General features: G+C 51.0%; 1 long non-coding RNA gene across 1 annotated transcript in view; it reads right to left on the bottom strand.

Annotated features, from left to right (window-relative positions):
* The window catches only part of LOC116875348, a 145741-nt gene extending 142941 nt beyond the window's left edge, over positions 1-2800 (bottom strand). The window contains exon 1 of the long non-coding RNA XR_004384176.1: positions 2350-2800. This is a non-coding gene — a long non-coding RNA (uncharacterized LOC116875348). The remainder of the gene's footprint in view (positions 1-2349) is intronic.
* Between the last annotated feature and the right edge of the window lie 10013 nt (positions 2801-12813).

Raw genomic sequence — 12813 nt, 5'->3', positions numbered from 1 at the left:
ATAAATAAGATCTTAAAAAAAATATATTCTGAACTGGATTCTGGACCAGAAAAAGGATATATTAGTGGGACAACTGGAGAAATGTGTTAAAGCCAGAAGATAAGTTCAAAGTATTCTGTCGATGTTAATCCCCTGGCTTTGACCAGCACACTGAGGCTGTGTAAGATGGTAACATTTAGGGAAGCTGGGTGAAGGGTATAGGGAAACTCCATGTACTATTTTTGTGACTTTCCTGTAAATCTAGATTTCCATCAAAATCAAAAGTGAATTCTCTTTCCAAAAAAGGGGGGCAGCATTTTTAATCCAGCTGCCTACTAAATCTTCCCCTGAGGCCTTGCTAAAATAACTTACACCGTATTCCTAGATGCAAACTTGAAGTGACTCTCACACCAATACTGGCTTCAGGAAAACCGAAATGAACGCAACACTGCATTAGCCCAACAAGCATCTTCCCCGCGTCTACGGATTTCAGCTCCCAGCTGTGGCAGTAAGTGATGGATACATGGGGCTCTCTTCCTCCCAGCCAATCTTGGAAATGTCCACCCAGAGGGGCCCTCCTTTCAGTCCAGACGTGACTCTGACTTAAAGCAAAGAGAGTGATTTCTGGGAATTTTCCAAAGGAAATAGCCCAAAAAGTGGACAAAATCTTTAGGTACAAAAATGCTCACCAAGCACTACTTCTCAAGGTAATCTAGAAATACCTTAGCGTCCAACAAGAGGGGAACTGTCAGGTTAGGGTCTGGTTTGGGCAGAGGAATACGATCATTACTTGGAGACTGTTCAAGTGAAATCGAGAGGAAAAATACAGTATCCAAAGCTGTATACATTGCCCAGTTTCGGCGGTGAGGAAATACATCAGAGAGCTGGCACCACTCGGAACTGGCTATTTTTTTTCCTGACTTTTCGTTTTTTTGTGGTTTTCTAAAGAAGAGAGAGAATGTGTGAATTACTTTTAAAATCAAGTGAGATGCAGAGGTGGAGCGGCGGGTCAACCCTGGGACAGTTTAAGAGTTCCTCTGTTCAGGGGGAGGCTGGCAGGGGGAGAGGGTGGGGAACGGCCACAGGAAAAAGTGCTGTGCCCACCTGAGCATTTCCAGGGACCTGGGTGCGGCCAGAGGCACGGGCTGGGGTGGGGGGGGGAGTAGGCAGGGGACAAGGACAGTACCAACACACACTACATTTTCTCTTGCTGTGGTGCCTGGCTCTCCTGCCTGCCCCAGGCAGGTGCTCACTGGAGGCATGGTGCCCTGAGAACATCCCCAGGGAGACCCTTCACAGCCTCCAGACGTTGTCTGTGCAGGATGGGCTTTTGGGCAGGAAATAAGTCATCACCAACAGGCTGCCAATAGGGTTGTGGGGAAGGAAAGGAATCCCACATCTGGGAAAGCATCTCCAGGAAGCCATCTTCCAGGAGGTGTTGCGGGAGGGAGGCCGGGGGTTTTGTGGAGTTGAGGACAAGTGGCAAGGAGGGAGAAGGTAAAGGAGGACCCCAGTTTATCTGTACATCAAGACCACTAGCTCAGTCATTCATTCAACAAACACCTATTCAGGGCCTACTCAGTGACAGGCATGGAGTCGCCCCCAAGAGCGCCAACACAAAAGGACAAGGAAAGGACAAAGCTACGGATACAGAAGCGGTATGCTTTTCGTTCAGGGAGCAAGACCAAGCCCCCTTCCCACGCTGGCCTTGAACGCCTTCCATTAACAGACTGCTGGGCCAGGGGCAGGGGTGGGGGTGTTCTGGTGAGGGACCAGGTAGAGGCGCGGTGGCCCACAGTGGACCGAAATCCTTCCATCTCCACCCCTCAGAAAGCCCTGCCCACACCACCACCGGTGGCCCTGCCGTACAGCCGCTCCCCCAAAGCCGGCCCGGCGACAGGGACATCCAGAAACGCCCCCACCCCCACCCCCACGGTGAGAGGCGCGGTGCCCCAGCCACATTCTGGGTCGCCCCGGAGCAGAGGCCAGGAGCTCGCCAAGGCGGCCCCGCTCCCGAAGTAACGGGCCCCGGAGAGCCACGAGGGCAGAGGTAAGGGCAAGGGGCCTTTTCCCGGCGGAGGGTCTGTCCCATGGGGCAGCCTGCGGCTTGGCGGCGTCGGGGGCCGGACGGCGCTGACCCGGAACGCCCGGGAGGAACGCTGGCCACCGCGACCAGGGCCAAACGGCTCCGCCCGGAGGCAGAGGGATGGCCAAATGCCCTCTGCGGAGATGTCAATACAAGAACAAAAAATTCAATCCAAACCCGAGACCTTCGGAAAGCGTCGCCAGGGAGGACGGGGGTGGAGGGGTGGGGGCGGGGGAAACAAGTCAACTCGAACCTCCTCCCTTGAATCCTGCCGGGAAACTTACCTCCAGGGAAGCGACCCGACCGCTACAGGTAGAATGAATCGATCCAAGCATGGAGACGAGGTCGTGGGTCTTCTGAGCCCGGCTGACACACACCAAGTAATCCACGTTAGGGGTCCGGGGCCCTTCGCCACTTTCCATCCAAGGCCAAAGCGCCGTCAGCCCCGGGCTCTGCGCTCAGGCCCCGCGGAGATGATGGGACCTCGCCGCGGGGGTTCCCAATTGCCAGCATCCCCACCCCGACCTGGGGGGTGGGGGGTGGCGAGCGCACCCCGCCTCCTGGCCCTCCGACGGCACCCAGCACGAACACAGCTCCGCGTCTTTCTTCGTTGCGCATCGCCCGCGCGAGCCCTGAGATCCCCGCCGGGATCCTCCGTGCCAAGCCCGGGAAAGCGCCCAGGGCAGTTCCGCGCTCCGCCGCGGGGCCGCGAACCCCGGGCGCCGTAGGGTGGGCGCCGCGGATGAGGAGCGGCGGAGGGAGAAGTGCGGCGCCGCGGCTGCCCGCCGTGTCCGCCGCCTCGCCCCGGGTTCAGCCTCCCCGTCCGCTCCCGCGCTGCCTCCACACTCTGCAGGCGGCCGGGCCATTCGGGCCTTATATACCAGCCGGCCGGAGGCGGGGCGGGGCGGTGTGGGCGGGGCGTGGGGAGGGGCAGCCAGGGGGCCGCACTGCTTCCTGGGAGATGTAGTTCCCTCCGCCTAGTCACAGCAGATGCGGAACAGCTGTAGGAAAGGTTGGGGTCCGCCCCAAACAGCTGTGCTCCCTCGCGGGTTTCTCCGTCAACTCTGTTAGCTTAAATGCCGCCTAGGATGACAAACCTTGGGAGCCCTGGAGTCAGACAAGCCCAGCTAGGTCGCAGTCCCAACCCGCCACCGAGTTATCATGTGTACCTCGGAATCTGCACCCGACACACGGGATATTAGAGTCCGCTTCCAGGGGGTTGTAGAGGGAGGTGAGCACACTCGTTGCTGGCCCGCCTGCACCCGGGGGTGGGGGGCTGATCTCCCCATCCATAATATAAACTGTAATATCCTTACCTTTGTTAAGCGCTAAGCAAATTTGGTTTCAAGGCTCCACCTCTGAAAACCAAATGCTACCCTGGGAACCCCCAACCCCTCCCCCCATTAAAATTCTGGAGCTGCCACGCACTTCTTCAGGGCTTGGTTTCTGCAGCTGCCACCTCGTGCATTCAACACCTGAGCACCTGCGCACACTGGGAGCACAAAGGCAGGAGTCCTCCCTCAAGGAGCTCACACTCAAGTGAGAGGAGGCAGCGACACTGCTATAACTATGTGGACCAGGGCACCTAGCTGTGCCTCCCGGCATGAGCCAAGGTGTCCAGAGGGCTGGTGTCTGAAAGGAGTCTGGAAGAAATGGGTAGGAAGTAGCCGAACAAAGAGACACACAAAACACAAAACAACAAAGGCAGGCAGACAGCTGGCTGTGTGGAAGAAACCAAGAGGGTATAAAAGAAGGAAGGGGGGACTCCCTGGAGAGGAGGGGAAGGGTCTTGTATAAATTTCCTATGGCTGCTGTACAAACCAGGTGGCTCAGAGCAACAGACATTTATCATCTCAGGGTCCTGGAGGATATTTACACGTATGTGTAAACGGGTTCTATCCACACACAGACCTCCTGCTCCCTCTGCTTAGAAGATGCAGAAACAAGGACACCCCAGTGGCAATGAGTATTAGACTCACGGTTTCTCATACCGCTGTCCAATAAAAGGAACCAGGGCTCCTCAGACAAATGGCTGGTTTTAGGAAGGGGCGGAAATATACAAGGGGAGGCATCTGGCATCCTGTAGTGCCAGAAAGTAAGGGGGGGGGGGCACCTGAGTGGCTCACTCGGTTAAAAGTCTGCCTTTGGTTCAGGTCATGATCCCAGGGTCCTGGGATCAACTCCCGCATTGGGCTCCCTGTTCAGCGGGGATTCTGCTTCTCTTTCTCCCTCTGCCTCCTGCTCACCCTGCTTGTGCTTTCTCTCTCTCTCAAATAAATAAATAAAATCTTAAAAAAAAAAAAAAAAAGTAAGGGGGCACCTGGGTGGCTCAGTGGGTTAAGCCTCTGCCTTCAGCTCAGGTCATGATCTCAGAGTCCTGGGATCGAGCCCCGCATCAGGCTCTCTGCTCAGCGGGGAGCCTGCTTCCCTTTCTCTCTCTGCCTGCCTCTCTGCCTACTTGTGATCTCTGTCTGCCAAATAAATAAATAAAATCTTTAAAAAAAATAAGAAAGCATGAGCGCACATACACACATGCATACATACACCCATATACACCCCACAATGATGGGGATACATCAAAGGGATACAGTAACTGGCTTAAATCGTTCCCAATATCCAGAGCTGGGGAACAATCTGAGTAATGATGTAAGTACGGTGGGACTGGATTATAACCCAAAGCAAAAAAAAATATAAATATTCATGAGTCCATACTGATAGATAATTGAATAAATAAATATATGAGGGAAAATAAACAAACCTGTGCAGAATAATTCTAAAAATTTATGTAGGTATTCTGCCCTCAAGGAAGTAGAACATAACTTTTTACCCCTTAAGTGTAGGCTGCCCAAAGTGACTTCCTTCCAAGAGTAAAGTACAAATGGGGGAAAGGTTATAACCCCCTCATCATCTAATCAAGAGAAGAATTCCAGTGGAGGAACTGTTCAACAGAACACCTGACCAGTACCCTTCAAGATCATTAAAAAAAAAGTCAAGGTCATCCAAAAATGCCAAGGTTATCAAAAACAGGGAAATTCTGAGAAACTGTCACAGTCCAGAGGAGCCTAAGAAGACATCCTGGCCCAGAAAAAGGATACTAGATCAAAACTCAGGAAATCTGAATGAAGTATGAAGTTTAGTCAATAATAATGTATCGATATCAATTATTACAAGTACACTTGTGCTCATTAAAGATGTTAATGGGGGACTGGGTGTGAGGTTCATGGAACTCTCTCTACTATTTTTGTTCTGGAAATCTATTCTAAAACTGAAATATTATTTTAAAAGTTAAAAAATGTTTTAAATCTTTAAATACCTCACATACGTAAGGGCGATAGAACTTCCTCCTTCATCATGTTCCATATTTTGGGAGCAGGTTCACAGTTTTCTGCTCTGTCCCACTGGTCAATTTTTCTAACTCTGTACTCCCACCACACGGCTTTAACTCTCACAGAATTCTGATATTTTAACATTTGGTATGGCCTTTCACCCACTTTGGCCTTCTTCCAGAGTTTCCTGGCTATTCTTGGACCTCTGCCTTTCCATATTAAATGCAGAATGTGTGTCAGATTTCAAGTAAATATAAATGAAAATTGTGGAGGAAAAATACCTCCAAGATCCCCTCACCGCCTGCAAAAATTACATATAGACTCCAGAGCCTGGCATCAGAGCCTTCTACGGTCCAGCTTGAACCCTCTTCTTCATCCTTGCCTCCCACACTTGCCAACACACGCCCTTGAGCTCTGAGCTAACTGGAACACTTGCTATTTCCAAGCAAGTCCTCCCTGTGGCTCCTGGGGCCCGCCACCCGGAACGCCCACCAGCTCCGCTTGTAGAGTTCTATACTCATCTTCTACCTTCCCTGCAAGGCTAGCTCCCATGCCACCTCATCCATGAAGTCCTTTGAGGCCCACGACCTCTTTGAGGCCCACGCCATTCAATGTCCAAACACTTTGAGTCTTCTCTAGAACAAGCGTCTGGAGGTCTTGCATTCATTCCTCTCTATCACAATCCTCCTGTCTGCTTCGTTGGGGGAATTGCACATAATAGAATCTGAAGTATTTGGAAACCAACTCTGGTGCTTGCACTGGGGTTCTTGGTGCTAGTTGTACCCTTGTTTCAACAGGTAGCGTCAACACCAATGCCAAAGAGGCTGACGTTTCCCAAGAGCTTGCTCCGTGCCAGGCACTGTCCCACACGTTTGTGATGTATCATGTCCTCTAATTTCCGAAGAAGCCAACAGTAGGTACTGTACTAACCCAGTGTTAGAGACACAAGCGAAGCTGACATCAGTTAGGCCACTTGCTTCAGGTCACAGAGCCAACAAGCGGCAGAGATCGGGCTCGAACCCAGAGTCCTCTCGGAGACATCTCCACCTCATCCACGGTTCCAGATGATGCGTCTATAAACCTCCCTGCAGCACCGACCGAATCCTCTCCCTCTCGTTCCTGCTGCCCTGGGCTTTGATCCAGGAACAGCAGGTGCTCTGCCCATGCTCGCGGAAGAACGCAGCTGAATGGGTCAAAAGGACCCAGCGTGGTCCTGACCATCACAGGTGCTCCATCAATGTTAACCATTGGCGAGTCCGTCTGTCCTCCTCTCCTTCTCTCTGCGCCCTCCCTGCCTGCCCATGCTCTTCCACCACCGTTCTGCTCCTCACTGTTGAAGGGAGATGCTGCCTAAGGTCCTGTGGTGGCAACAAGCCAGGTGATGGGTATAACAGGACGAGAGCACAGGACGGAGGGCCAGTGTGAGGGTGGGACCTGGCTTGGGACAGGAGTGCTCAGAGCCACTCAGCTTGTCTCTGGCAATCAACACGCATAAAATGCGGTAGTGGGGCTCTGGTCTTCAGGTCGCGCTTTTGGGAAAAATCTAAGTTCCGCTGTTCCACCTGTTAAGGAGGGAACCCCAGTGGAGAAGTTGCATTGAGGCAAGAAAGCATCGGGTGAAATGTGGGTGACCTGAGCCAGACTAGATCCTAGTCTCAAAGCCCAGCTTTGTCACCATCTAGCTGAGTGGTGTGCTGCTGGGTCTAGTGCCCCAATGTTACCATCTGCAGAGTGGGGCTAATTCGGAGAGTTGTTTCAAGGCCCAGATGAGTTAGCCCCCAGAAGACACATGTGACAGAGCCTGGCATGAAGCAAGCACTCAGTCAATACTGACCCCATATAGGCAATAACAGGGCCGTCGGGAAGCTTCCAGAAGATCCTAGACGTGAAAGGAGTCCTAAAACACAATCTGAGTGTAACATAAGGAAGTATTATTGGCATCATCATTTGTTCCCACAATGTGCAAATCCTGAAGAGGGTACACAGATAAACGAGACGGAATCCCGGTCCTTGGGAAGCTTACAGCTGAGAACTGCACTGTCTCCTACAGTAGCCACGAGCCCACATGTGCCTATTTTAATTTAAAGCAGTGAAAGGTAAATAAACTTTAACAGTCAGTTCCTCAGTCACTGTAGCCAGTAGCAACAGGTGCTCAGCCGTGACAGGGGCCTCCTGGCTAACACACTAGGAGGCACAGATATGGAGCATTCCCATCACTGATGGAACTCTACCAGGCAGCACTGCTACCGCACAGAAGGTGGTCTCAGAATGCAGATTCTCAGGCTACACCCCCAAGCATCAGCCCCTGCATCGTCTCAGGTATATTTAAATTTCTTTGATTTTGCAATAATCCTACATACATACATAATCCTTTAAAGAATAAAGACATTGGGGCGCCTGGGTGGCTCAGTCATTAAGTGTCTGACTTTGGCTCGGGTCATGATCCCAGGGTCCTGGGTTTGAGCCCCACATCAGGCTCCCTGCTCGGCTGGAGGCCTGCTTCTCTCTCTCCCACTCTCCCTGCTTGTGTTCCTTCTCTTGCTGTGTCTCTGTCAAATAAATAAATAAAAATCCTAAAAAAAAAAAAAGTCTTAAAGAATGAAGACGCTTGGACAGAGTATTGATTTTAAACAAACGAAACAGTGCCGCCATTTTGTTCTGCAAGATCCTTTTTCTTCTTAGCAAAACATTTTGGAAAGCCTCCCTACCTTTAGCAGTTCAAGGCAGACATAGCATTCGGAAAGAGTAGGACGTGAAGGAAATTCAACGAAGTCCAGGACTGTCCTGATGGCCCACTCTGCGTGCACCCATAGCCTGTGGCTATGCATACTGGTCAGCTAAAATATATAGACAGACTTGGTGCCAGTGTCCAAAAATATCAAAGCGGGGATTGCACAAGGAAAGAGTCAAAGGGACTGGGATATGTTTGAGAAGTGACAGCGCCTATCTATAGGCTCGAATTATGAAACCCTGTTAGCTGGGTATTCTATGCTTCGTATAGGCATTAAAATAACTAAGAGACAGGCTAACTCAGATTTCAGAAAAAAAAAAATGCTATCATTGGGGCGCCTGGGTGGCTCAGTGGGTTAAAAGCCTCTGCCTTAGGCTCAGGTCATGATCCCAGGGTCCTGGGATCGAGCCCCGAATCGGGCTCTCTGCTCAGCAGGGAGCCTGCTTCCCTTCCTCTCTCTCTGCCTGTCTCTCTGCCTACTTGTGATCTCTGTCTGTCAAATAAATAAATAAATAAATATTATTTTTAAAAAAATGCTATCATAGAAGTGAGTGCTCCAAAATCACCAAGAAGTTTCACAAAGGATCAGCCAGGCCATTCGACTGTGCGTGTGGTCTCATACGACCACGTGAGGCGTCATCAGAGCCCAGACCGCTCTCTCAAATCCCAAGATGATCACCTTCTCCCCTTCTGGTTCGAAACAGGCTCAGTTCTCAATAATAATAAAGGATTCCTGAAAATTTCACTGAGCACTCACTACAGGCTGGGCTCTGTGCCAAGCACGCCAACACTGAATGCGCTCGGTAACCTTAAAGGGTAGGAAACAGGATCACTGCTGTCTTACAGACGAGACGCAGGGTAACCTGCCTGGGGCTGAACAACGTGGCCCGCCACCTCCCTACTTCCATCCCCCTGGCCTGATCAGCCAGACTCAGCCCCTCCTCTGCCTCCAGGGAGCTTGCGCTGGTCTTCTTTGTTCCTCTAAATCCTCTGCACCCTCGGCTTCTGCGGTAATAATCTAGGTGCTCTTGCCTGTGCTCTTCTACCATCCCCGTCCCCCGAATGTGGGGCACGTGCCAGGCTCTAGTGCCGAGCGGCCCACTTGTCCCCCTCCTTAGGTGCCTTCTCCTCTGTCACGCCCAGTCCTGCCCACTAGGAGTTTGGCTCGACCTCAGCTGTCTCCCGCCTGCCTGCTGGAGGTCTCCCCCTCAGGCTGCCCAAGAACCAGCCCCTTGACCCACGTACAGCCGACGCGTCCCCCCACAGAACCTTGCCACCAGCAGGCCGTTCCAGCAAGACACTGCTTCCTGCCTCGGCCAGCTGTGATTGTGTTTTCTCTCTCCTGATGCTCCTGGGGCTTCTTCAGCTCCAAGCAGGAGGCTTTCCAATGTGTCCTCCAAGGAAAACCCTCGGGCAATGAGGGAAAGGTGGAAGTCATGGGATAATCCTTGAACCCTGCAATTCCGAAGTTCATGCCTTTGCTCAGAGGGTCTCCAGGGAGATTCAGCCCTGGATGCCCACAGCGTAACTTCCCATTAACCCGCGCTGTACTGCCTGTTTTCCCTCCTACTCACTCTCCCACAACCCTTCACTTGTGCCTCCGAAGATGAACTCTTTGATCGATGACTCACACCCAAATACGTGCCTGCTTTGAGAAGAATCCAAAATGAGACCCCGCCCCACCAATTGGTCTGCGTTTCTGGATTCTTTTTCTGTGCCTATGATTTTCTACGTCTCCCGGACATCGGGGTTGAAATCCCAAATTCTTTTTTATTCTTTTGCTCTATCCCTTCCCCCTTTCTGAGTCGTTCTGACTCATGCTTTGACATATCTTATTTCCATTTTTCCACATTCCCACCCTAGTTCAGGTCCTTATCAGTTCCCGCCTTGACAAAACCCTATTGCTCAATCCATTCCCTCTGCCAGGAATGTGCCTGAGACTTTGCCAGGTTTGTCCTTGAGGGCTCCTCTATGCCATGCTTTGTGCTAGGTGTGTCCTTCAAGGCTCCTCTGGGATGGTCTTCCCTGCCACCCCATTGCAAGGATGGTTCTCTTCTACTCACTTCCTTTACAATGTTATCTACTCCATTCATCTGACATGGGCAAGATGTTCTCTTTCAGCCCTTGTTACTTACACGTGTATATTTCCTGCTCCTCCAGGAAATTTTAAGGACCTTAAGGTCAAGGACTATAACATATGCTTAAAAAAAAAAAAAAAAAAAACAAAACCTGGGGCACCTGAGTGGCTCAGTGGGTTAAAGCCTCTGCCTTCGGCTCAGGTCATGATCCCAGGGTCTTGGGATCAAGTCCCGCATAGGGCTCTCTGCTCAGCAGGGAACCTGGTTCCCCCTCTTTCTCTCTGCCTGCCCCTCTGCCTACTTGTAATCTCTGTCTGTCAAATAAATAAATAAAATCCTTAAAAATAAATAAATAAATAAATAAATAAATAAATAAATATCTCCTTAATAGGGGCTCTGTCAACATTGGCTGGTTTCACGTACTGACAAGCTCACGTTCCTAACAAAGTAAATGCAGGTAAATGGTGGGCAAACTTATTCATTCCCCACATTTCATTAAGTCCCCAGAAGTCTGAATCCCCAAGAGTCCACAAAACCTTGATATGACAGCAAGCTGCCCAAGCGGGTGGAATTAATTCACCTGCCTTACATGCCAGAGTCATCTGACCCACCAGCATTTTTGCAGGTTCATGGCAACACGAGGGTGTTAAAGTTGGTGGTGTTACCAGACAGAAAAAGGATAGTGTCTGCTCTAGAAGTACTAGGAAGAGTAAGAGTGGATAGCTTTCTGTCTCTAGACTGAACAATGGTGACCATTCATTCTGGCTTTCTCTCATTCCACAAACATCTATTTGGCACTAAGCAAGCAGCAGGCCCTATGCTAGCCACTGGGGGTGTAATTACAAAGCTGACAGTCAGTGCCTGTGTCCTGGTGGGGGGGACAGATAATAAATAAGTGAACCACCAACTTAAATAATTGCAAATGGCGATATGAAATAAGTGCAGAAATAAACAGGTATAGTTTATACTATAGACCAAAATAAATATGCTATATAACAATAAACTATAATAAACAAAGAAGAAAGGCTATAATAGAAGAAAAAGAGGGTCTGACTTGGAAAGGCTCTTCTGAGGACAAGTCACAAAATTGATCAAAACTAGGCCACCACTGGCACGCACAGACACACACGTCTGAAGTGGCAGTGTGAGTGACAGGGGTAGTCAGAGAAGGCTTCCTGGGGGAGGCGGCCTGGACTTACGCTTTAAAAGCAGACAGGGGGGCGCCTGGGTGGCTCAGTTGATTAACCATCTGCCCTTGGCTCAGGTCATGATCTCAGGGTCATGAGACAGAGCCCCGTGTCAAGCTCAGCATGGGGTCTGCATGTCCCTCTCCCACTGCCGCACTCGCTCACTCAATCTCTCTTTCTAAAATAAATAAATTTTTTAAATCTTTTATTTTTTATTTATTTTTTAAAAAGACTTTATTTATTAGAGAGATGGAGAGAGATTACAAGTAGGCAGAGCAACAAGCAGAGGAAGAGGGAGCAGGGAGCCTGATGGGGGACTTGATCCCACGACCCTAGGATCATGACCTGAGCCGAAGGCAGCCGCTTAACCGACTGAGCCACTCAGGTGCCCTAAATTTTAAAAATCTTCCAAAAAACAAAGCAACAGAGAAGTTTGTTGAAAGGGTGACCTGGAGGTGAGGACCAGGCCGCACCTGCTGGGGGAGGGGAAAGGGAGGCACGGGTAGGCTTTTCTGCTAGAGCCCGCGGTCAGAGTGGTGCCATAGGATCCCAAGTCCGGGTGACATGCGGCAGCCAGCTGTCCCCAAGGTCTCCCACAGATGGCAGAAAGCTACTCAACCAAGAACCCCCATCGCCCCCCGGGAGTGGGGTGACTTCGGAAAGCCCCAGACACCCAGGGGCGCCTGCACAAGGTGACAGAAGGCAAGGATGGGACAGAGTTACACGACACCTTTTCGCTTCCACGGGAACTGGCAAAGCCAAAAAGGTATCCATGGCGGGGTGGGGGGGGTGTGGTTGTGTGCAGGGGACACAGAGGCTGGGGCTTGCACAGGGCTCCTCCTCAGGGTGAGCAGGAAGCCCTACCCAGATTTTGCAAGAAGCTTTGTAATGCAAATACTCTCCAAGACGTCGGAAAGGCATTCACCTGAGATGCCCTCTCTTCTCTCTCTCTCTCTCCTCTCTCTCTCTCTCTCTCTCTCTCTCTCTCTCGTCATTTCTTCCAATCCAGGGAGCAGGTCAGATGGATGGGATATGTGACTGAGCAGTGCTGGGAAAATGCCTGGGCCCCACCCCACTCCTCCCAACCCCCGGTAAGGGGGAGGGGCACACCAGTGCTCCCCTTGCAACACTGAAGCTTTGTTTGCTGGCGGTTCTGAAATCAGCCTCCTCACTTACCTCACCCAACACAGAAAATTCTGTCCCTTCCTTCTCCTTCACTGCAGGGGGAAGCAGGGGTTGGGGGGTGGGCGGGGAAGGCAGGAAGAAGGGGTAGCTAATAATGGCCAACATTCATATGTAAGCCTCCCCCCACACACACCTGTTATTGCCCTTCCCCCATACAGAAGAGAAAATTGGCTTAGAGAGGTCGGAAGAATTTGATCAAGGTCATGTGGTGGGTAGATGCCTGAGTGGGCTTTGGATATCC

Source organism: Lontra canadensis, unplaced genomic scaffold, assembly GCF_010015895.1.
Source record: "Lontra canadensis isolate GAN:19392208 unplaced genomic scaffold, GSC_riverotter_1.0 scaffold41, whole genome shotgun sequence".
Classification (NCBI taxonomy): domain Eukaryota; kingdom Metazoa; phylum Chordata; class Mammalia; order Carnivora; family Mustelidae; genus Lontra; species Lontra canadensis.
This window is presented reverse-complemented; position numbering and strand designations above follow the sequence as displayed.